Here is a 24,351-nt window from a genome sequence, read left to right on the forward strand (position 1 = left end):
GTCTCACAACAAAGGGAAATAATCCTTTTTCCCTTCCCCCCTCCAGATGCTCCTGGAGAGATACACAGACATAAGCTCTGTGAAACTACACAGAGTGACTCCCCCTCTCTGTTTCCAGTCCTGGAAGCAAAAAGTACTTTCCTATTCCCCCAGAGGGAATGCAAAGTCAGGCTAGCAATCCAACACACAGATCTCCCCTTGACTTCTTCCTCCCACCAATTCCCTGGTGAGTACAGACTCAATTTCCCTGAAGTAAAGAAAAACTCCAACAGGTCTTAAAAGAAAGCTTTATATAAAAAGAAAGAAAAATACATACAAATGTTCTCTCTGTATTAGATGATACAACACAGGGTCAATTGCTTAAAAGAATATTGAATAAACAGCCTTATTCAAAAAGAATACAAATCAAAGCACTCCAGCACTTATATTCATGCAAATACCAAAGAAAAGAAACCATAGAACTTACTATCTGATCTCTTTGTCCTTACACTTAGAAACAGAAGATTAGAAAGTAGAACTACTTCTCCAAAGCTCAGAGAAAGCAGGCAGCCAGAAAAACAAAGACTCAGACACACAATTCCCTCCACCCAAAGTTGAAAAAATCCGGTTTCCTGATTGGTCCTCTGGTCAGGTGCTTCAGGTGAAAGAGACATTAACCCTTAGCTATCTGTTTATGACAGCAGTGCTGTAAAGTGCCAGTGTAGCCAAGGCCTCAGTTCAGTCTGTCGAATAGCAGTCAGGTGTAGCAGCCTCCTGCCGAGAAGTCACCAGGATGCCAAGCTGCAGGGATTGAGCCTCATAGCCAAGCCTATGGAAGCCCACTGACCACAGAAGCTGAAGATGATGACTCACTATTGCTGACTCAGAAGACAGATCAGTGGGGAACACAGGAAAGACCCCAAGTCCAGCCCAAATTGGTGCTGGAGGGACCTGAACAAGGGTAGGAAGTGAGCCAGGGAATGCCCTTAAGGGTACAAGGGCTACTGCTTCGAAGGGCTATGAGTTAGAACATGGTGGAGCCAGGGTAGGATTTCCCTACTCCTTCCCACTTGCCAGTGGGTGATACTATCCTAGGGTGTTGTCACTAGGCAAGGCAGCCTTTGGATTCTCACCATTGGGTGATATTCCCCTAGCCGGGAAACCTGCTAGGGAAACTGATGCTTGGACTCTGTTCAATAGGTGTTCTGCCCCAGACTATCGCCGTTAGGCAGTACTGCTGCCCCAGAGCATGCAGCCAACCCCCCGACAGATGCTTAATTCATTAATATTTGTAGTGCTTTAAAATCCTCTGGGAGACTCTTTGGCCTTCTGTGAACAAAAATTTGCACTGATTTTAACTAAATCTGAACAGTCACTTTGTTTGAATGCTTTGAAATCAGTTTTGACAGCTTTATATTGATTTAATTAAAGTCAATTCCTTACTGACTTAGTTAAATGGTGCAGCTTCAGTGTCTAGACAAGGCCTTGGAATTATAGAGACTGATTATTTGGTGCAAAATTTTCAGATCCTGTAGTTGAGAAATAGAAATAACTTGTTAGATTACGAATAGTGAGAGCATTTAATTTTTTTTAAAATTACAAGTTAATTTTGAGATAAAACTTTAAATTAGGAGCTAGGTGGCACATTGCTAGCCTTTTACTGTGAGGGAAATGAGTTGAAGCCTTGACCCAAGATCTTCAAAAATCCATTTTTATTTGTGATCTGATTCTAGTTCCTAGTCACTATATTTCCATATTAAAACACTATCACTATCACAACAATTTAATGTGATTGCTAGACCTGAGTATTTTGTAGATATTTGCAATTGCTATTTTATGCGACAGCATGAGACTGCCACTTGTGCAGTACTCTTGGGATGCTCGCATTCATGCGTTTTCCCAGGCTTTGCAGGATGGTATTTACTGTTAAAATTCCACAGTAAAGCTCAAATTGAACTGGCAGTAGGCAGTGGATGGAAAGGAAGTGGAAACAGGGTGGACCCTATCATATTAAATGGTAGTACTCTTAGGTCTGCTTAAAGACTGTAAAGCCCTTCAGGGCCCAGAAAAACCCAGTGCATGAATTGTTTTTAATGTGTGCATGTTTAAAGGGTGCTCTCTCAGGAATGTTTCCTTTTCTTTTTTTAAATGGATCAATTTAAAATAAACTTCTCGCTTTATTTTTGCATTTAGGTTAGAATGAAGAGCTTTTGATAGATGTATTCTGGCTTTTTTCTCCCTTCCTACAATTTCAGTCCTTAAATGGTAAAGAAACATTGTGGTTAAGTCAGTTTCCCGTAATTTTCCTCACCAGTGAAATTAAAGTTTGGGTTTGTTTATAGTTCCTGGCATCTTCTCTCAAAGGAAAAATCTTCAGTTGTTGTAAATCAGTTTATCTCCTCACTATAGCCTTTGATTTACATCAGCTGAGGTACCCTCATTCATTACCTCCTGAGCCTTATTAAACATTCTCCAGTCACTCTAATTCTTCATGAACTGACAAACTTTTAAGTGACCTTTCTACTAACCTGGCTTTTTCTATGAAAAATCTGAAATATGATTCGTCTCAGCTAGGGTTGCCAGGTATCCGGTTTTCGACTGGAACATCCAGTCGAAAAGGGACCCTGGCGGTGCTGGTAAGCACTGCCAACTGTGCCGTTATAAGTCTGGTTGACAGTGCTGCGGATCTAAGGCAGGCTAGTCCTTACCTGGCCTGGGGCACCGCACTGGGCCCCAGAAGCAGCAAACAGGTCCAGCTCCTAGGAAGGGGGGCCAGTGGTCTCTGTGTGCTAGCTCCGGCTGAGCACCCGGTTCCGCACTCCCATTGGCAACTGTCCATGCCTAATGGGAGCTGTGGGGCCAGTGCCCGTGGGCAAAAGCAGTGTGCAAATTCTCCTGCCTTCTTCTCCTCCCCCCCCCCCCCCCCCCCAGGAGCTGGATCTGCTGGCTGCTTCCAGGGTTCAGTGCAGTGCAGAGCCAGGACAGGTAGGGATCCTGCCTTAGCCCTGCTGACCAGGAACTGCCCAAGGTAAGCCTAGAGCCCCCTCCCACAACCTGAACTTCTCATCCACAACCCCAGCCAGAGACCGTACCCCTCCTGCACCCCAACCCGTGCCTCAACCTGCAGCCCTCCCTCCGCATTCTGAATCCTGGCCCCACCCCCGAGTCTGGAGCCCCCTCCTGCACCCCAAACTCCTCATCCTCATCCCCACCCCAGAGCCCTCACCCCATCCCACACCCCAGCTCCATGCCCTGGAGCCCTCTCCTGTACCTGAGCCCCTCATTTCTGGCCCCACCCCAGAGCCAACACCCCCAGTTAGAGCCCTCACACCCTCCTGCACCCCAACTCCCTGCCCCAGTCCAGTGAAAGTGAGTGAAGGTGGGGGAGAGCAAGCCACTCAGAGAGGAAATGTGAGTAGGGGGCGCGGCCTCAGAGCATGGGTGGGCCTAGGGTGTTCACTTTTGTGCTATTAGAATGTTGGCAACCCTGATCTTAGCTTGGTCCTTAGTCATTTGTTTAAATTTCCAAATATCTGCACTGTCATGATCAGAACCTTTTAGGCCACTTAGGGTATGTCTGCACAGCAACTAGATATCCAGAGCTGGCCTGTGCCAGCCGACTCGGGGTTGCAGGGCTCAGTCTGTAGGGCTGTTTGGTTGCTGTGTAAACTTCAGACTGGAGCCCACCCTCTAGGATCCAGAGCTCAGGCTCCAGCCCAAGCCCAGAAGTCTACACAGTAATGATACAGCCCCGCAGCCTGATTCCCATGAGTGGAGACAATGGGTTGTGGGGGTCATTTGCCACTGCCCCCTGGATTTCTGCAAGCACCGAGCTGCCTTTGCAGGGCTTGCTGTGCTTAGCCTGCCGGGAGCAGAGGGTGGAGGGGTTGGCTCTGCTCATGCTAAGCCCCACCCTGGCACATTTCTGGCCTGCTTGGTCCCTCTTCCCCCCCTACAGCTGGGCCTGTATAGGGAGTTGAGAGGGCAGGACAGAGCTGCTTCTCCTGCCTGGTGAAGGAGGCTGCTCTGTGTCATTGCTTTTGTGCAGTGTAGTGGCTGCCTGCGAGAGCTTGGCTTGGGTGGTGGCGGCATCCCATGTGGCAGGTAACCCTGGTGGGGTGGGGAGAGCATGGCAGGGCTAGGTGCAGGGTCTCTGGGGAAGGTGTCTGGAGCAGGTTCCCTGTGCTCATCCTGAGTTAGGGGCATTGCCTGCACCCCTCCCTCTGCCGAGGTGTCCACGAGGGCGCAGGAGCTCCTTCAACCTCAGCCCCAGCCCCCCAGGAGCTGGTGGGATTTGTTGCCCTGGACCAGGGGTGGGGTCAGGAAGGTTCCTGAACCCAAAGACAATGCGTGGGGTAGTCATGTGCATCTCCCTCCAACCTTTAAATTGTCTCTCCCCACTGCCCCCAAATCAAGAGTTACATGTCACTTCTATCCATGAGCTCGAGTCAACTGGCATAGGCCAACTACAGGTGTCTAGTTGCTGTGTAGACATATATTTACTCTCTGGAACATGTATTTCTTTCTCAGTCAAATGATAGCTTTGACCCAAAGCAATTTGTAACTCAGCTGAGTTTGTAAATCGCTCTAGTTGTTACTGGCTTCTTTCTTGCATATTGTTTGTTTATACTTGAATTTTAATTTCTTGTTTTTTTTTCTAAAAACAGACATTTAAGGTAACAAAAAAAAATCCTTAAAAATTTCTGTACCTATGCTAATGGAATATTAGGTGTTCAAAGCTAAAATAATTTTTAAAATTGACTTTTGCAGTATAAGCAATTTGTTTCTATTTGCTTGTCATTTGGCTTCAATAATGAGGCTAAACTGGTGGACTTCTGTGTCCAGTCATTTTCTGGTTCTCATGCGCTAGTGCTATAGGGGAATGCTTATTAGATGTAAATATTTATAATTTCTTTGACAGAAATTTTAAAAGGAAAAGCAATTAATCGAAAAGCATATTAGATTGTTTGTTTGTCTTGCCCCATTTTTTAACTCTACCTTTATTTTGGGCAGAGTCTATTTGGCAAGATATTTTTGTTTAATCAGGTTAAAATTTTCAAACATGAATCCAAATTTAGGCACCTAAATAAATGAAGTGTTGAACACTCACATATCCTATTAAATTAATGGGAACTGCAGTGCTCAGCCTATTTTTAAAACGTTGGGAACTTTTACTTAGACCCGTAAATACATAACTTCAGGCTTTTAAACTAAAAATGTTGGCCTCGGGCCCTAACTCAGGCTTGTTTACTCCCTTTTAAAAAAAACAAAAAAAAACCTTTCTGTGTACCTCCTCTTCCTCCTCCACCTTTCCTGAATTTTATTTTAAGTGTGTTGCCTTTCTTCAGTCATGTTATGAAATATCTGATACTCATATCCTCTAGGTCATTTAATTGACAGCTGTGTGGTGTGTTTTCTTTGTTGTTTTTTTTAATCAACAGGCATGCCCAGCTAGATTAAAAGTGTCTGAATACCTTCCCCTCCATCTCTGTGTTTTGTGCTCTCATTCTTCAGTCTGTCTGATTTTATTCACGCTACCCGATTTCTTAGCAAAGAATGTCCTAACAGTCATAGATTCATGATTTATGTATTTATTTATTTACTTTCCACAACTTAGCATTTGTTCTTTGGCTTGTACCCATATTTAACAGAATTTAATATCTTTAGATTTTCTCCTTTTTATATATTATAAATTATTGCATTTTCAACATGTAATACACCAGTTAACAAGCATAAATATTTTATGTTTAGGATTACTTAGATTGTAAACTATTTGGGACAGGGATTATCTTTTAATTATATGTCTAGGGTGCTTAGCAAGGTGAGGCCCTGGTACATAATTACTGATGTTACAGCAAAAATAATAGAACTGGAAAGCAAGAAACACGTGATCTATGGGGAAGCCATAAGCCAAACTAAACTGATTAGATACAGGTATGATTTTGTACACTTTTTTCTCACTGTGAGAAGCTTTTATGACTAACATCTAATTAGAGAACCAAGGTAGCTGTTTTAAAAGTCCCCATTTACTACCAATTACTACATATTTGTAATACATTGTATTTAAATGTATGCTTACATGTGGCATGTAAGCTTGGTTGGCTCTCTAACTACTTAAACTTGTGATTCCTGCATGATGATCTTTTAAATAATTTACCAATTTAAAAGCCACACCTAGTGGATTCTTCAAAATCGTTGTCCTGCTTCTTGTGAATTTCTCCATTGTTTGGCAATTGACTGCTTCTCTGTTATGGCCTTTGACTCTGTCTTCTCCATGTTGCATCAACGTTTGTTGGAGACAGCGCTTCTTCTCATGGATGGGAAATCAGAATGAGCTCCCAGGAGGCTGAGTAATAGGAACAGAGCAGAGCTGAGATAGAGGAGTAATCCATGCAGGAGGACATATGTTTTATTTTGAAAGGTGGGGCAGGAAGCGAAGTCCTTAGCAGACTCACAATAACTGAAGTAGGACAGCCTTGTCAATCCCTTGGGACCGTGTATCTTGGTACAGGGCCAGAATATCTGATCCCTTTACAGAAAACAGCAATCAGTCCATTCTAAGTAACGCTGCCTGTGTTATGCACTAAGCTATATTCACAAAGTGTGTCAGTGTACAATAGCAAAATGTTGTATTTAAAGGCCTCGTGTAATTGGCATTGTTTTGAAAAGGTGAGTCTCCAAAAGCTTTCTGAATTGATATGCTTTAACACAAACAAAACCAAGAAGCAAGTTATAGCTCACTATTTTACACCTGTGTGAAGACATTTGCTTTCTGTGTAACTGACTTCATTTGTTGCTTTGACTTTTGAAAGTTATGCTGGATGTAGTGGTGGTTTCACAGCGCTCAGGGTTCTGTTTAAAGTCTAGTTTTAGCACCACTTTGGGTAATGAATTGTATGTCAGTTGACATATATTGTTAATAACTTTTCTACCACCTACAGAACTGGTCAAATAATGGAAAATATTGCACTGAATAATTATTCAGTGCATACGTTGTCGAATTTCCTAATGAGTAAGTCTTAATCCACCTGACCAACTGTTGTACAATTGTTGACCTAAATATCTGTCGTATTTATACTTCTGTTTTTTTAACACACATACACAGCTAACTGTATTTATTACCTTCAGTCAGACTCTCACATGTGTCTGGGAAACTAAATTCTTCCGTTACTTTCATTTTTCAGATAAGAAAGATGAGGATGAAGTTTATTTGATTTTAAAATTGTTGCCTGAACATAAAACATTTCTCTCAGTGCTATCTGTTTTTTCTGTGGGTGATAGATTTCCTGTTTTAAATACAATTGCCCCTAGCTGCATTGGCTGGTTTTTTTTTCTATTCAAACAAATTTTTGTGCTCTGTAGAATCAGTCCTTATTCTGTCATTCGGGCTTTAAGTTTAGTGCGTGACTGCAGGAGACATGTAGCTTGAAAGTCAACCTTAGAGGTGCTTTATTTTCAGGATGAATGGCTTCACAAGGCTGAGTGGTCTCTGGATTCATGCTGAGCAGGGCTTTTGGTTCCTGTCCCTCCCGCTGTGCTCCTCTCTTTAGCTAATTGCCTGGTCTAGTGAAGCTCTGGAGCAGAGTGAGTTCTTGGTGATGGCAGCTGAGGTGGTGGTCTTCTCTCATGCCATCTCTGATACAGAGGAGGTCACCTTGAGGAAAGTGATGGTAAGTTTCCCTGCAAGGCTGGATAAGCTGTCTGCCTGTCCTGGTGGCTGCTGTGCTGCAGAGATTCCCTAATGCTGCAAGAGATTATGGAAGAGAGAGATCCATGTTCTAAACTTGATGAAAATGCAAATACAAAGAAAGTGCTGGTCTCTATTGTCAAACATCCCAGAGATAACTACCACAAAAATAACTTCCTTGGTACTCTTCCCCATTACGCTATTTGGCTTGTGGGACTGTCCTGGGGCAGATTCCAGTGCAACAACAGAATTATAGAAATGCGGTATGGCTAGGCAAGAAGATTTAAGTCTTTCCTATCTTTTAACTCTCAGATATAAATAATTCCTTTACAGTCTACAAATCCTTACAGAGAGTTGTCATATTCCCTTTATTAGTTGTAATTTAGTCAATCTGTACATATTCTTTCCTAAATAGATAAAGGTTGTTTAAAGTACTTTAAAAAGGAGGACATGATCATTGATTGGATCAGTTTTCTGCCCTGAGTTATGAACTCATGATCAGCTATTTTATTTGTGAATTTTCTCAGCTGAGCACCCAAGATGACATAAAATTTAAGAGACTGAGAGCTATCCTGTTTAGTGTACATGCATTAAAATAACAAGTTGCCTATCACATGACTCTAACAGCTGCTGTTACTTTTAGACTTGTGCCAGTATAAGTAATCTGAGAACAACATACAGCGTGATTGACTTCCATATTATGCCGTTTTCTAGCTCTTCTAGCCTCCAAGCTCTTCCAGAATGGAAAACCTGAAATACACCCTAACCTATTCATCTGCATATGCACAAAGTTAACTTTCCCCCTGTTTGTTGTCTTCTTCTAACTCAGGTGTAGTCTTAGTTGTGTTTAGGAGTCTTAATTTCTTGAATACTCTGGAATCTAGCTCATTAGTTTTTAAGGTTCTAATGTTTAATTTGAACTTAACTTTACATGAAAATGGAATTTTGTCCCATTCAGTAAACAGCATATTGCACACTGTCTGCAGAGCATTAGATTTGCTTTGAAATTAACCATTTAAAACAAGCTAAATGTTCGTTAGTGTAGATTCTGCCTTTTTGTTTGTACTTAGTTGTCATTTTAAAGCATGCTAAAGGGTAGCGACATCAAGAGCCATTAATTTTTATTCAGAACAAGCAGTCTGGTTTTCCTATCCTCTTCATTAGCTAGTCTGAACTTGTTTGAGAGAGGTCAAACCAACTCATTTTTTTAGGTAAGTATATGGGGCTACGTTTATCACATGAATAAACTTTATGAACAAAACTGATTGTGCTATATGTAACTTGCTTTTCTTTGGCTTTCCTACTTTCAAAATGTAAGAGGAAGAAATTTCAGTACTTACTCTAATGCAAAATAGGTCAGACATGTTTGTCTTGATTTTAATTAATTCCTTTCCCCACAGTCTCCATATTGATGATACACTGTACACATGAAAATTGAATTCAGCGGCAACTTCCCCTTTTCTCCAATTGTGCAACAAGAATTAGGTCGCAAAATGAAAATAAGTGCTACCTTCTGAATATGTCTTGCAATAAAGTACCACTGTTCTGCTTAATGAAAAGTAAAACATTTCAAAGTGGTAACATGTTATGGCATCTTTTACGCTATCTAAGCTATGGAACTAAGTAAATCAAAACGCTGGAGAAGTGCAGTACGTTAACTGAACTTTCATTCTAAGGCTCTTCTTCCTTTTGATTTTAAATATATTATAGAATGGCAAATACAATGCCAAATTAACCTCCAGCCACATGTTGGCTTAATCATGCTAGTAACAACTTCAAAACAGCAGCTTTCCTGTCCCTTGCTAAGTTTTTTTTGTTTTGTTTTTGTTTTTATTTAAATGTTCCATGCTTGCATGTGAATATATGCACCCCTAAGCAGCATAGGGCCTGGCTTCAGAATTAGTAATTGTTAGATGTGGTTGAAAATCATGTTAACCATGCCAGCCTCTGTCCAAACTTATAATGTGAATAAGGCCTTAGCATTATTGGATTATTTGCTCTTGAAGTTTAAGTCAACTGAAGGTGGCAGATATTTAATAATGATGATTTAAAGCCCTTGGCTGTGTAAGAAGTGAGGGATAAGCAGAAAAATGTTTCAAAACTACTTCTCCAGCTGAGTTTATGAACACTTGATCAGGGAAAAGCAGAACCCATTAATTGTAGTTTGTATGCAGTTTCATAGCAACCTATTACTGTTTGTTGGCTTCAAGAGAAATAATGGAAGAACAGGGTGAAGGACATCCGTAATGAAGCTGCTCTTTTCCTTGAAATGAAATCAGAAGGCAACTTGTCTTATTTTTTTCACATGCTTGACAAAAATCTATTTTTAACAATGATTCATACTTCAAGTCAAACAAGAGGGTAACTGATAAGCAATTAAACCTTGTGTAGAAAACCATCCAGATTTATCCCCATTCCCAGATAGTAGGAAATTTACCAGGTTTCCTGGTAAAGTCAAAACTCAGACCATATTGTTTCAAAGATTTCCTAAGGTGCATGAAACTCTTTGGCAAACCTGGGCCAATTTTAAAGGTCTAATGCCGAAACAATGTAAACATAGATTACTTTTCTGTGTGGAAGTAGACAAAATTCATCAGCCCTTCAGTTCCTTCTTACCGCCCGTCACGGTCGTTGGAACTGTGGAGCGCGACTTTGCTGATCTCCACATCCTTACCTTCTCGTAGTTCTTTGCTCTTTACTGTGTTTATAGTTTTGAGTTCTTGTAGTTATAGTTAGTGTTAGTACTTCTATTCATAGTGTATATAGTTGAAGGGGGGATCGGGGATTAGCCCCTTTCCTCCACCCCGGTGCCGGCCTATGCCCAAGGCACCGAGATTCAAACCGTGCTCGGTGTGCCAAAAGCCAATGCCAATAGCGGATCCCCTCAAGTGCCTAAGGGAATCCCAAGTGCCTAGGGGAATCCCACCGTGTTGACAAGTGCCGCATTTGCGAGTCATTTAAACCAAGGACGAAGAAGGAGTGGGACTTTCGATTGACGCAGCTCCTCATGAAGTCGGCACTTAGTCCTGCAACATCGGTACTGAGCGCGCAACAGACTGCTTCGGTAAGTAGCGCCTCTTCGGCACTGGATCACTGGGAAATGACATAGTGCTCTGACTCTGGCCTCGCAGAAGGAGCCCTCATCTAAGACAGTTCGTCGAGCACCATCATCTGCTGCGGCACCGTCGAAGTCGGCACCGCAGATTGCAGCTCCACCTGACGTGGCACCGTCGAGTCCGGTCCCACAAGGGCTGTTGAGTCCGGTGCCAGACAGCTTCCCGGCTCTGGCTGTGGTTGAGCTTGTTCTCCCTTCTACGCCGGAGACCTTCTCTACGGCAAGGGAGCTCATTGCTATGACGGAGCCGATACGTCCTTAACCCCTGGCACTGCCGGTGTGGGTTGTTCAATCCATCGGCAAGCCGGCCCTCGTAAGGCCTCCTTCCGTTGGTCCACCAGAGAGACGTAATTCCAGATCACGGTCTCGCAGATGCTCTCAATCACGTCGTTCCTGCTCCTGGCGCCGCTCACAGGTCCAGCACCGCTCTCCATCGCGGTACCGGTCGCACTCGCGGCGATGTTCAACATCTTGTTCACTGGACAGATACTCCCGGTACCGGTCTGGCTCTCAGCACCAATCTCGGTACCGTGTATCCTGCAGTTACTCCAGGCGAAGGAACTCGAGATCCCGGTCGACCCCCCGGCACCGGTACGGTAGAAGGTCCTGGTCTCGCTTGCGGTACCGCCATAGCTCCCGGTACCATTCCCCGGTACCGCCCCGGGATCGAGCGTCAAGAACAGTGGTGCCCTCCCAGGGTCTATCGGCACCACCGTGGCCTTCAAGACACACATCCGTTTCGTCTCAGGCTTGCAGTGCATCCTACTATCAGGAGGGGGAATCTGACATCCCCAGCCAATATCCGCAGGCACAAAGCCACGAACAAGGGCCTCATCACTGGTCCTTCTGGACACCATGGGCATATCACCAGGACCAAGGTGCCCCATCAATGGCTCAACGCTCGGCCCCGTCAGAACATCGGGTACCAAAGGTGACAGTGAGCCGCCCTCCCCCCTACGAGCACGGACGAGGCTCCAATTTCCTTTGCAGTCACCAAGGTTCCACCTGATGCAAATGACGCCCCTCAAGTGCACGACCCACCTCAGGACCCGTTGGTCCTGGGCCTCTCCTCCTCCTCCTCACCTGATGAGGCGGTAGCAGGAACATCCTCCTCAGGCCCTCCACCAATCGATCTCGGAGCCCATGAAGACCTCTTGATGCAGGTGGCCCAGAATATGAACTTGCAGATGGAGGAGGTTACTGAAATAGAGGACCCGGTTGTGGACATCTTATCGGCTGATGCACCCACTAGAGTGGCTCTCCCGTTCATGCACACGATACAAGCCAATGCGGACATCATTTGGCAATCCCCAGCTTCAATTCCACCTACAGCTAGGGGAGTAGAGAGGAAATATATGGTCCCCTCAAAGGGGTATGAATATCTCTACACTCACCCACCTCCCTGCTCTCTGGTTGTCCAATTGGTGAACAAACAGGAGCGTCATGGCCAGCAAGCATCAGCTCCTAAGGCGAAGGAGGCTAGACGCATGGACCTCCTAGACCGCAAAATATACTCGGCTGGGGGCCTCCAACTTAAGGTGGCAAACCCAACAAGCTCTCCTAAGTCGGTATAACTTTAATACATGGGTGTCCGTGGGGAAGTTTATGGAGCTTCTTCCCCAGGAGTCCCGTCCAGAGTTTACAGCCCTGCTTGAAGAGGGTAAAAAGGTAGCAAGAACCTCCCTCCAGGCCTCTCTGGATGCAGCGGATTCGGCTGCCAGGACTCTGGCATCAGGAGTGACGATGAGGCGTATCTCCTGGCTCCAGGCTTCAGACCTTCCCCCTGAATTGCAGCAGACGGTTCAGGATTTACCCTTTGAGGGCCAGGGCCTTTTCTCAGACAAAACCAACCCCAGCTTGCAAAGTCTGAAGGACAACTGGGTCATAATGCGCTCGCTGGCTGTGCACTCGGCAGTGACCCAATGAAGGTCCTTCCGGCCCCAGCCACACTGCCCTTACAACCAGTATAGGCCGCGTCAGGATGCTAGGCGTGGCAGGGGGAATCGGCGGAGGCAGTCTGGTCCTCAAGGAACCCAAAGTCAAGTGCCTCCTAAACCACCAACGGGGCCCAAGCAAAACTTTTGATGGGACACCCGAGGATGGTCCACCAGTTGTCCTACCGGATCCTTCTCCCTCTTTTTTCAACTGCCTCTCCCATTTCCTCCCTACCTAGTCCCAGCTAACCTCAGATCGTTGGGTCCTCCGCACGGTGGAAGTGGGATACCACCTCCAGTTTTTCAACTCCCCCCCCCCCTCACCCTCCTTACCTGTCTCTCTTCAGGAACCCCTCTCATGAACAAGTCCTCTTACAAGAGGTCTAGGCACTCCTAAAACTGGGAGCCATAGAGGAAGTGCCAGAAGACATGAGGGGCAAGTGGTTCTATTCCCGCTACTTCTTAATCCCCAAGGCAAAGGGAGGTCTACGACTGATCCTAGACCTGTGAGAACTCAACAAATTCCTGATAAAGCTGAAGTTCTGCATGGTATCCCTGAGGACCATCATCCCATCCCTGGATCTGGGAGACTGGTATGCCGCCCTCGATATGAAGGACACTTATTTCCACATCACCATTTATCCACCACACAGACGGTACCTCTGTTTTGTGGTCAACCACCAACACTTCAGTTCACGGTACTTCCCTTTGGCCTTTCTGCAGCTCCAAGGGTCTTCACCAAATGTATGGCTGTAGTAGCCGCCTCCCTCCGGCTTTGTCAAGTACACGTTTACCCGTATCTCGACGATTGGCTTATTCGAGGGACTTCCCAGTCACTAGTATCACAGCACCTGTGCATCGTCAGAGACCTCTTCAGGAGCCTAGGCCTCATGATCAACACAGAAAAGTCTACTCTGACACCCACGCAGAGAATAGACTTCATCGGAGCTGTTCTGGACTCCAATCTGGCCAGAGCCTGCCTCCCCCAGTCGCATTTTCAAATGATGGCTTCGATAATTTGAAGTCCTTCAATCCTTTCCGACAATGTCGGTGCACACTTGCCTTGGCCTAGTAGGTCACATGGCCTCCTGCACCTTCATGACCAAGTACGTGAGGCTACGTCTCCGTCCCTTCCAAACTGGGTTGCTTCAATATACCGTCCACACAGACACAGTCTGGATTCGGTGCTCACTATTCCCAGGAAGATTCTCGACTCCCTCACTTGGTGGTTAGACCTTCTCTGGTTTGTGCAGGGATGCCATTCCGCCTTTTGCAACCCTCGGTGGCCCTAACCGCAGACGCATCATCTCTGGGTTGGGGTGCCCACCTCGGGAGCCTTCACACTCAAGGCCTCTGGTTGCCCCAAGAGCTAGCCCTACACATCAACGTGAGGGAGCTGAGAGCAGTCCGTCTAGCATGCCAGGTGTTTCAAGACCATCTACAAGGCCGTTGTGGATCAGTGTTCACGGACAACACAACGGCCATGATTTACATAAACAAGCAGGGCGGAGCACGCTCCTCCCTCCTTTGTCAAGAAGCCATTCGCCTCTGGGACTTTTGCATAGCCCACTCTATCGATTTAGTAGCGCCTTTTCTCCCAGGAGTCCAGAACACTCTGGCAGATCACCTCAGCAGGTCCTTCCTGTCTCACGAGTGGTCGATACGCCCGGACGTTATCCATTCTGTTTTCTGGAGGTGGGGCTTTCCCCACATAGACCTCTTTGCCTCTCGAGAGAACAGGAAATGCCAGGTGTTCTGCTCCTTCCAAGGACGCTCCCTGGGCTCCCTCTCAGACGCACTCCTGATCCTGTGGAAGAGGCACCTACTTTATGCCATCCACCGTTTCCGCTCGTCCACAGAAACCTACTCAAGCTCTGCAGGGACAGAGCCCGCCTGATCTTCATTGCTCCAGCATGGCCGAGGTAGCATTGGTACACCCTGTTGTTCGACCTCTCAGTGACAGACCCGATTTCCCTGCCAGTCTGGCCGGACCTCATAACACAGGACTTCGACAGGCTTCACCATCTGGACCTGCAATCCCTTCATCTCACAGCATGGCTGCTGTGTGGTTGAGCCAGTCTGAGTTGCGTTGCTCTGCCTCGGTCCAACAGGTGCTCTTGGGCAGTAGGAAGCCTTCCACGAGGATGACATATCTCGCCAAGTAGAAGCGTTTCTCCTACTGGTGCGCTCAGAGTAACTTAGTCCTCGGACAGGTATCTGTCCCCACTGTCCTGGATTACCTATGGTCCCTGAAAGAGCAGAGCCTGGCGATCTTTTCTATAAAGGTGCATTTGGCAGCTATTTCCACCTTCCACCTGGGGGAAAGTGGCAGTTGAATCTTTTCTCACCCCATAGTTTCCAGGTTCCTTAAGGGATTGGAGAGGTTGTACCCTAAAGTCAGACGCCCGACCCCTACCTGGGATCTAAACCAGTGCTAGCCAAGCTTATGGGTGCCTTTTGAGCCTCTGGCCACCTGCTCGCTGCTGTACTTCTCCTGGAAGACAGCCTTCCTTGTCGCTATCACCTCAGCAAGACGAGTATCGGAGCTTCGGGCTTTGCCAGCGGATCCCCCGTATACGGTATTCCACAAGGAGAAGGTACAGGTGCGACCGCACCCTCTTCCCTCCCTAAGGTGGTGTGTGCTTTTCATGTCAATCAAGACATCTTTCTCCCAGTCTTTTTCCTGAAGCTGCACTCATTGCGTTGGGAACAACTACTACATACCTTGGATGTCCGCAGGGCTCTCGATTTTTATATGGAGAGGACCAGACCCTTCCAACGTTCGCCTCAGCTTTTTGTAGACCAGATGAAAGGCATGCCTGTCTCTTCCCAAAGAATTTCATCTTGGGTGACATCCTGCATCCGATCATGCTATGAATTGGCTCACATTCCGGCTAGCCATCTCACCGCCCACTCTACTTGGGTGCAAGCCTCATCTGCTGCTTTCCTGGCCCATGTCCCCATCCAGGAAATATGTTGGGCTGCTACCTGGTCATCGATTCACACCTTTGCCTCACATTACGCATTGGTTCAGCAGTCCAGAGACGATGCAGCCTTTGGCTCAGCAGTTTTGCATTCTGCAACATCTCACTCCGACCCCACCGCCTAGGTAAGGCTTGGGAATCACCTAATTGGAATCGATATGAGCAAGCACTCAAAGAAGAAAAGATGGTTACTCACTTTTGTAACTGTTGTTCTTCGAGATGTGTTGCTCATACCCATTCCAAACCCGCCCTCCTTCCCCACTGTCGGAGTAGCCAGCAAGAAGGAACTGAAGGGCCATTGGGTCGGCAGGGGTATATATCCGGCGTTATAGCGGCGCCACTCCAGAGGGCGACCCAGCCTACTCACAGAGTGTTGCTAGGGTAAAAATCTTCCGCGCGTGCACGCGGCACACGCACACTTAATTAGAATGGATATGAGCAACACATCTCGAAGAACAACAGTTACAAAGATGAGTAACCGTCTTTTACTTTTCTGTATGGAAGTAGACAAAATTCAGCTCTTTAGTGGAGTGGTGCTTTAAGAGTTTTGATTTGTTTCAATCTGAAACTAAGTGAAAATGATAGATGAGAACCAATGCAGACCAAACCAGAAGAAAAATGTTTGCATGAAACCAGCAACCTGTGGTTGAACTATCATTTGAGTGTAATATCCTTCTCTCTTGAAGAGGCTTTTCCTCTTTCGGCACCTGAAGAGCCTACTAAACAGTCTATAAGGTGCCACAGGACTCTTTGTCGCTTTTTACAGATCCAGACGAACATGGCGGCTACTCTGATACTTGTCTCTATCTAGTTGACTGATTTGTAGTGCTAGCTTTTTTAGTTTAATATTAAACACATACCAATCACTTATTTTCTATAAGCATTTATAGAATGCAAGCAAGCTGTATTTCCCTCAAAAATGGGGAAAAGAAAATCATATGCTATTACCAGTCTTGGCTTTAAATCTTACTCTCTTTGGCTGGCATGATGTGTACTTTTTATAAGAGAGAATTTTGGGTTCTATGCTCCTTGGGCTGTCAGGAGCAGCTCCAAGGGCTGTGGAGATGAGTGGCATTGACTGAATCCCAAGGGAACACAGTTCAGCATCCTTGGCTTGAGGGAGGGGTTACCACAAAATGTGATGTTTTAGTTTGCATGGTAAATACAAAAGAGTGAGTGAGGGTGGGAGAGGAGAGAAAGGAGATGTGTATGTGAGGCCTGGTCTACCCTACACGTTTAAACCGATTTTAGCAGCGTTAAACCAATTTAACGCTGTACCCATCCACACTAAGAGGCCCTTTATATCGTTATAAAGAGTCTTTAAATCGGTTTCTGTACTCCTCCCCGACAAGAGGCGTAGTGCTAAAATCGGTATTACCATATCGGATTAGGGTTAGTGTGGCTGCAAATCGACAGTATTGGCCTCCGGGCAGTATCCCACAGTGCACCACTGTGGCCGCTCTGGACAGCTATCTCAACTCGGATGCAGTGGCCAGGTAAACAGGAAAAGCCCTGCAAACTTTTAAATTACATTTCCTGTTTGCCCAGCGTGGAGCTCTGATCAGCACGGGTGGCGATGCAGTCCCAAATCCAAAAAGAGCTCCAGCATGGACTGTACGGGAGATACTGGATCTGATCACTGTATGGGGAAACAAATCTGTTGTATCAGAGCTCCGTTACAGAAGACGAAATGCCAAAGCGTTTGAAAAAAAATCTCCAGGCTACACAGTGCTGTGTGACAAGCGTAATGGGAAGCCAGAGACTCAAATGGACGCTCATGGAGAGAGGGAGGGGATACTAAGGACTCCAGCTATCTCACAGTCGCCAGCAGTCTCCGAAAAGTATTTGCATTCTTTGCTGAGCTCCCAGTGCCTGTAGGTTCAAACACATTGTCCAGTGTGGTTCAGGGAATAGCTCGTCAATGTACCCCCTCCCCCCCACCACGTGAAAGAAAAGGGGAAAAAATCGTTTCTTGACTTGTTTCAATGTCACCCTATGTCTACTGAATGCTGCTGGTAGATGCGATGCTGCGGCAGTAAAGAGCAGTATCCACTCCTCTTCCCTCCCCAGTGGCAGACAGTACATGCTTGATAACTGCTGAATACTCCTGGCTGGCCTCAGGGGCGCCTGGGTAAAAATAGGAATGATTCCTGGTCATTCCCAGTAGATGGGACAGAACGGCTGGTAACCGTCTTCATCATAGCAACTGGGGGCTGAGCTCAATCAGCCCCCTCCCTATCCTGTGTAAAGAAAAGATTCTGTCCTGCCTGGACTATCATAGCAGCGGCATGCTGGGCTCCTCTCCTACGCACCGCTTAATGTCCTGCCTGGACTGTCATAGCACAGGGAGGCTGCCTCCCCCTCATTTTATCTTACTAACAAGTCACTGTTTCTTATTCCTGCATTCTTTCTTTATAACTTCATGACACAAATGGGGAGGACACTGCCACGGTAGCCCAGGAAGGTTTGGGGAGGAGGGAAGCAACGGGTGGGGTTGTTGCAGGGGCACCCCCCGTGAATAGCATGTAGCTCATCATTTCTGCGGGATCTGACACGGAGCAGCTGTGCTCTCTGATACACTGGTTCTCTAGTACATTTGCCCCATATTCTAGGCAGGACTGACTCTATTTTTAGAAACCATAAAGGAGGGATTGACTCGGGGAGTCATTCCCAGTTTTGCTTTTGCGCCCCCGGCCGATCTCAGCCAGGGGCACCCATGATAGCAGCAGAGAGCACAGAAGGACAAATAACCGTCATCTCATTGCCTAATTACACTAGCAGCAGACGGTACAGAACGACTGGTAACTGTCTCTGCTATCATGCAAAAGCAAATGAATGCCGCTGTGTAGTGCTGGAGTATCGCCTCTGTCCGCAGCATCCAGTACACATACGGTGACTAAAAAAAAGCTGAACGGGCTCCATGGATGCTGTGCTATGGCGTCTGCCAGGGCAATCCAGGGAAAAAGGGCGTGAAAAGATTGTCTGCCATTGCTTTCCCTGAGGAAGGAATGACTGACAACATTTACCCAGAACCACCCGCGACAATGATTTTTGCCCCATCAGCCACTGGGCTCTCAACCCAGAATTCTAAGGGGCGGGGGAGACTGCGGGAACTATGGGATAGCTACGGAATAGCTGCCCACAGTGTAACGCTCCGGAAATCGACGCTAGCCTCGGACCATGGACGCACACTGCCGAATTAATGTGCTTAGTGTGGTCACAGAATCCATGACAGACTCGCAGCCTTAGTTATCATTTCAAGTGCTTTCAAATGTGTTTATGCACCCATCTCTCCTGAGTGTCATTTGTTTTTTAAAATCTAATTCTGTAACAAATATTTTTGTTGTGCCCACTAGTGCAGAATGACTTTTATCTGTAGCTTATCAATTAGGCAGAGCCAAAAGATGCCACTCTGGATTTTTATGCTTTTTGGTATTGTTCCAGACAGCTTCTGTTGCTGTATAAAATGTTACACTGCTTGAAGCAAAAATTAGCTTTGAGAACACACTGAATAAATGGTATGCTGTTCATTTGAGGTAAAAGTAGATATCATTGTATCAAGGAACCATAGGGTTAGAAGAGACTGCCAGGGTCATCTAGTATAACCTCCTGCCAAGATGCAGAATTTGTTGGATCTAAACCATCCAACCCAGATGGCTATCCAGTCTCTTTTTGAAAATCTTCATTGAGAGCGCTTCTACAATCTCCCGAGGCAGTATGTTCTATTGTCCTACTGTCCTTACCGTTAGGAAGTTTTTCCTGAGATTTAATCTAAATCTGCTCTGCTGTAGTTTGAATCCATTGCCTCTTATCCTGCCCTCTATGGCAAGAGAGGACAACTTTTCTCCATCTTTTTTTTATGGCAGCCTTTCAAGTATTTGAAAACAGTTATGTCCCCCCTCAGTCTCCTGTTTTCCAAACTAGACTATACTCAGTTCCTTCAGCCTTTGCTCATATATCTTGCATTCTATCCTTTTGATCATCTTTGTCACTTGCATCTGGAACCTTTCCAGTTTCTTTACATCCTTTCTATACATTAGTGACCAAAATTGAGACAGTAGTCCAGCTGAGGCCTAACCAGGGTCAAATATAGTGGCACTCTCATTAGCATACTATGCCTCTGTTAATGCAACTTAAAATTGCATGTGCTTTTCCTTGCAACAGCATCACCTTGCTGACTCATGTTGAGGTTGTGATCCACCACAACTTCCCCATTCTGTATTTGTGCATTAGGTTTTTCTTCCCTAGGTATAGCATCTTACATTAATTTTGTATTTATAGCCCAGTCCTCCAATTTATCAAGATCCTTTGGAATTTTAGCTCCATCCTTCAAAGTGGTAGCAACCCACTCAGCTTCGTGTTATCTGGAAATTGGTTCAGTATGCTTTCTATTCCTACATCCAGGTCATTTATAAAGATGTGTAACAACACAAGACCCAGAACAGATCCCTGTGGAACCCCATTTCAGACCTCTCTCTAATCCAGTGGTTCCCAAACGAAACATTAGAGGGGGTTCTTCGGGGGGGGAATCCCTAATGGCGGACAGAGCTGTTCCTAGGGACCCCGGGCAGCAAGGGGCGAGCAGCCCAGAGCCCGTGGACTTCCGAGAGCTAAGCAGGTCCATCACACTGAGGAGATTTAAACTTCAAGACTTCTTATAAGAAATGGAAAGGGAGGTGGATTGTCATAAACAGATAGTTAAGGGTTAATAGAACAGGAGTACTTCATGTCTCTTTTGACTGTAAAGGGTTAACAAGTTCAGTGAGCCTGACTGTCACCTGACCAGAGGACCAATCAGGGGACAGGATACTTTCAAATATTGAGGGAGGGAAGTGTGTGCTGTTAGTGTTTGGTGGTTGTTCTCTCTGGGGGCTCAGAGGGACCAAACATGGGTCTGGATTCACCAGGGAATTGGTGTGGAGAAAGGAGGGAAGGGGGATAGAGAGGTTAATTTTCTCTCTGTGTTAGGATTACTTTCTCTCTGAGAGAGTCTGGGAGGGGGAGAGAGAAGGAGAGGGGAAGGTGGATTTTCCTCTCTGTTTTAAGATTCAAGGAGTTTGAATCACAGTGATCTTCCAGGGTAACCCAGGGAGGGGAAGCCTGGGAGAGGCAATGGTGAGGGAAAGGGTTTACTTTCCTTGTGTTAAGATCCAGATGATCTGGGTCTTGGGGGTCCCCGGGCAAGGTTTTGGCGAGACCAGAGTGTACCAGGCACTGGAATTCCTGGTTGGTGGCAGCGCTACAAGTACTAAGCTGGTAATTGAGCTTAGAGGAATTCATGCTGGTACCCCATCTTTTGGACGCTAAGGTTCAGAGTGGGGGTTTATGTCATGACGTGGATATTTTTCGCTGTTTTTAAAATTAAATAGGCAGCTAGTTTTGTTTTTAAAAATTATTATGAATAACAAGTTTACCCTTTGTTGTAATGAGTGTTGTTTGCCTGGACTACTTAAGACCTGAATGCTTGTGTAGGAGGAACTCTTTGAGTTGGCTTCTTAAATACCTTCATGATGTTTCAAATCTGATACTCCTTGATGAAACATAGGAGCCTTGTCTTATAACAGGCTTATTCAAAGTGATGCAAGCTATGAAAGTGAGATCTTGGAAGAGTGTTGCTGTTTTCATAATGTAATAAAAATACTGAGATAAATAATAATAAATAATAAATAGTGGGTAATAAGCATGTCATAAAAACAAATTTTATATTTCCAAGATCACTGCTTTTATAATTTATACTCAAGTAAAGGAGAAAATCCCTGGAAATATTCATTTTTAGGAGAGGGTTCGCGAGACTTGACATTTTAGTGACAGGGGTTCACAGGATGCTAAAGTTTTGGGAACCACTGCTCTAATCTGACATTATTCCTTTAATAGTTACTTTTTCATTGCTGCTGTTTAACCAGTTCTGTATCCACTTAATGGCATTTCTGCCGAGCCCGCATTTCTCCAGCTTACCTATCAGAATGTCATGTGGGACTGTGTCAAAAGCCTTGTTAAAGTCCAGGTATATTATGTCCACCTCATTCCCTCTGTCCACCAAATCAGTTACTCTGTCAAAGAAGGAAATCAAGCTGATTTGGCATGATTTGCTTTTAGTAAATCCATACTGGCTGCTAGTGATTACCCCTTCATCCTCCAGGTATTCACTAATTGAATATTGTATACGTTGCAGTAGCTTCCCTGAAGTCAGGCTGACTAGTTTGTAGTTTCCCAAGTCCTCCTTTTCTCCAGGTCTTCCGGGAAGTCTTCTGTCATCCATGAGTTTACAAATATTATTGCCAGTGGCTCTGAGATTTCTTCAGCTAATGTCTTCAGATTTGGACATGAATAGCATTTGGCCTCGCTGATTTGAATTCATTCAAATTGGTCAGAAGATCTGACGTGTTCTTTACTTATCTCAAGCTGCATTCTTTCCCCTTTATTGTTTATTGTAACTTTGGTAGTTGTCCGATCACATTATTTTTTATAAGACTAAAGCAAAGTAGGTATTGAGCAGCTTTGCCTTCCGTTGCCAGCTCACCACCTATATTTGAGCAGCGGATGCACACCATCCTTGAGCTATCTTTTTTTTATCTGACACGTTTTTGAAGAATCCATTCTTGTTTTCTCTAACATTTCTTGCCAGTTGTAACTCCATTTTTTGCCGTGGCTTTCCTGATTTAGTTTTTTTTTTTTTTTTTTTTTGGTCCCTACATGCTTGCACTGTTCGCATGTATACTTATTTGGTGACATGCCCCTCTTTCCATTCTCTGTATATATTTCTCTTGGTTTTTAGATAGCTAAAAAGCTCCTTGTGCAGCCTCATTGGCCTCCTGTGGATCTTCTTATCTTTCCTCTGCATGGGAATAGCTTGACGCTGAGCTTTTAGTATTAAGTCTTTTAGTAACTGCCAGCCCACTTTGACTCTTCTTCCTAATTGGTCTTTCAATGGAACCTTCTCTAATATGTCTCTGAGTTGGTTGAAATCTGCCTTTCTGAAGTCAAGTGTCCTTGTTCTGCTGTTCTCATGTCCTCTTTTCCTTACAATCTTGAAGTCCATCAGATTCTGATCACTTCCATCCATATTATCATATATGTTACCTATAGATCAGTTAACGGTTATATAATAGTTTTACAATCTTGATAAATCCTTGTAAAGTAGCAATTAATATCTTTTGAGAAACTGTGTTTTCACTACTTTTTTTTTTAATTAATTAGCTTCTTTTGTTATCACTGGTTTTTCCATTAATTTGAGTGGCTTCTACCTAGTTAGAGTTGGTGGAATTCATTTTTTATTTTAAAATTTTGATAGATAAATATTTTAAAGCATTTTTTAATTTTTTATATTTAAATTTTCACAGTTGTGTGAAATTATTGGGGGTCAGAAATTATTTCATGACAATAGACACTGATATAAAAGTTTGTTTTAACAGTAATAAATCTCTAATTGTCAACATCACATGTCAAAATATACAAAGTGAATATCCTTTAAATTAAACTGAGTTCTCAAGCAGCATTTTTCTTTCTCTGCCTGTTTTGTAAATTATTGATGGAAATATTGTGTTGGTTTGTGTTTGACATTTACTGGTAAAAATCTAATCCTTTCAAGACTATTCATAGTTGATTGTTTTGTACTTTCTCATAAACATAATCAGGGTGTAAGCATAGAGAGGTGTTGCAAACCACAATTATGCTGTTAATTTTTATGCAGACTTTGAATGTTATGTGGAAGTCCTCCACGTTTGACTGTATATTTCATGTTCATGCATAAATTAGCTTTGTAATGAAGAAGTACCAAGATTAGGGCTGATGAACGGGAAAAATATTCCTCTCAAAATGCTTGCATGCAAATTCCCCATTCATTTTTACATAATGTCTGTCCCTAAAAATTCATTTCTGATGACAGAGAGAGTACTAATTTCTTGCAGATTTGTATGCACAATCCACTTGCAGCCTGAAATTTCATGTAATCAGAATTTTGCTTGAAAGTTGAATGGACAGTTTTTTGGCAATGATGGCAAGTGAAGACAAAATAGGGAGGGATAGAACAAAAGACCAGGAACACACATCTGTGTCCACCTCGAGAGACACAAACCTCTGTATGTGCTTGTGTATTTTCACAATCCTCCAGTCTCTGTGCTTGGCCTGAGCTGAAATAAGCAGAGATGAATGAATGAATGATTGATTTTGTATTGGTGTAGCCCAAGGGTCGGCAACCTCTAGCACGTGGCTTGCCAAGGTAAGCACCCTGGTGGGCCGGATCAGTTTGTTTACCTGCCGCCTCTGCGGGTTTGGCAGATAGTGGTTCCCACTGGCTGCGGTTCGCCGCTCTGGGCCAATGGTAGCGGCAGGAAGCCACGGCCAGCACATCCCTCGGCCTGCACCGCTTCCTGCAGCCCCCATTGTCCTGGAGCGGCAAACTGTGGCCAGTGGGAGCTGCGATTGGCCGAACCTGTGGAGGCGGAAGGTAAACAAACTGGTCCAGCCTGCCAGGGTTCTTACCCTGGTGAGCCGCGTGCCAGAGGTTGCTGACCACTGGTGTAGCCCATAGGAACCCCAGTCATGGACCAGGACACCTTTGTGCTAGGTGCTGTACCAACATAGATGAAGAATGTATGGTGTAGGCAGTCATTGCAGAGGAGGCAACACAGCAACTTTTTGATTTCTCCCCAC

At 45.0% G+C, this 24,351-nt stretch overlaps 1 protein-coding gene across 2 annotated transcripts in view; it reads left to right on the plus strand.

Annotated features, from left to right (window-relative positions):
* The window catches only part of MAST4 (microtubule associated serine/threonine kinase family member 4), a 433,584-nt gene that overhangs the window by 56,219 nt on the left and 353,014 nt on the right, over window positions 1-24,351 (plus strand). The gene's annotated exons all lie outside the window — the stretch shown is intronic.

Source organism: Gopherus flavomarginatus, chromosome 3 (assembly GCF_025201925.1).
Source record: "Gopherus flavomarginatus isolate rGopFla2 chromosome 3, rGopFla2.mat.asm, whole genome shotgun sequence".
Lineage (NCBI taxonomy): Eukaryota > Metazoa > Chordata > Testudines > Testudinidae > Gopherus > Gopherus flavomarginatus.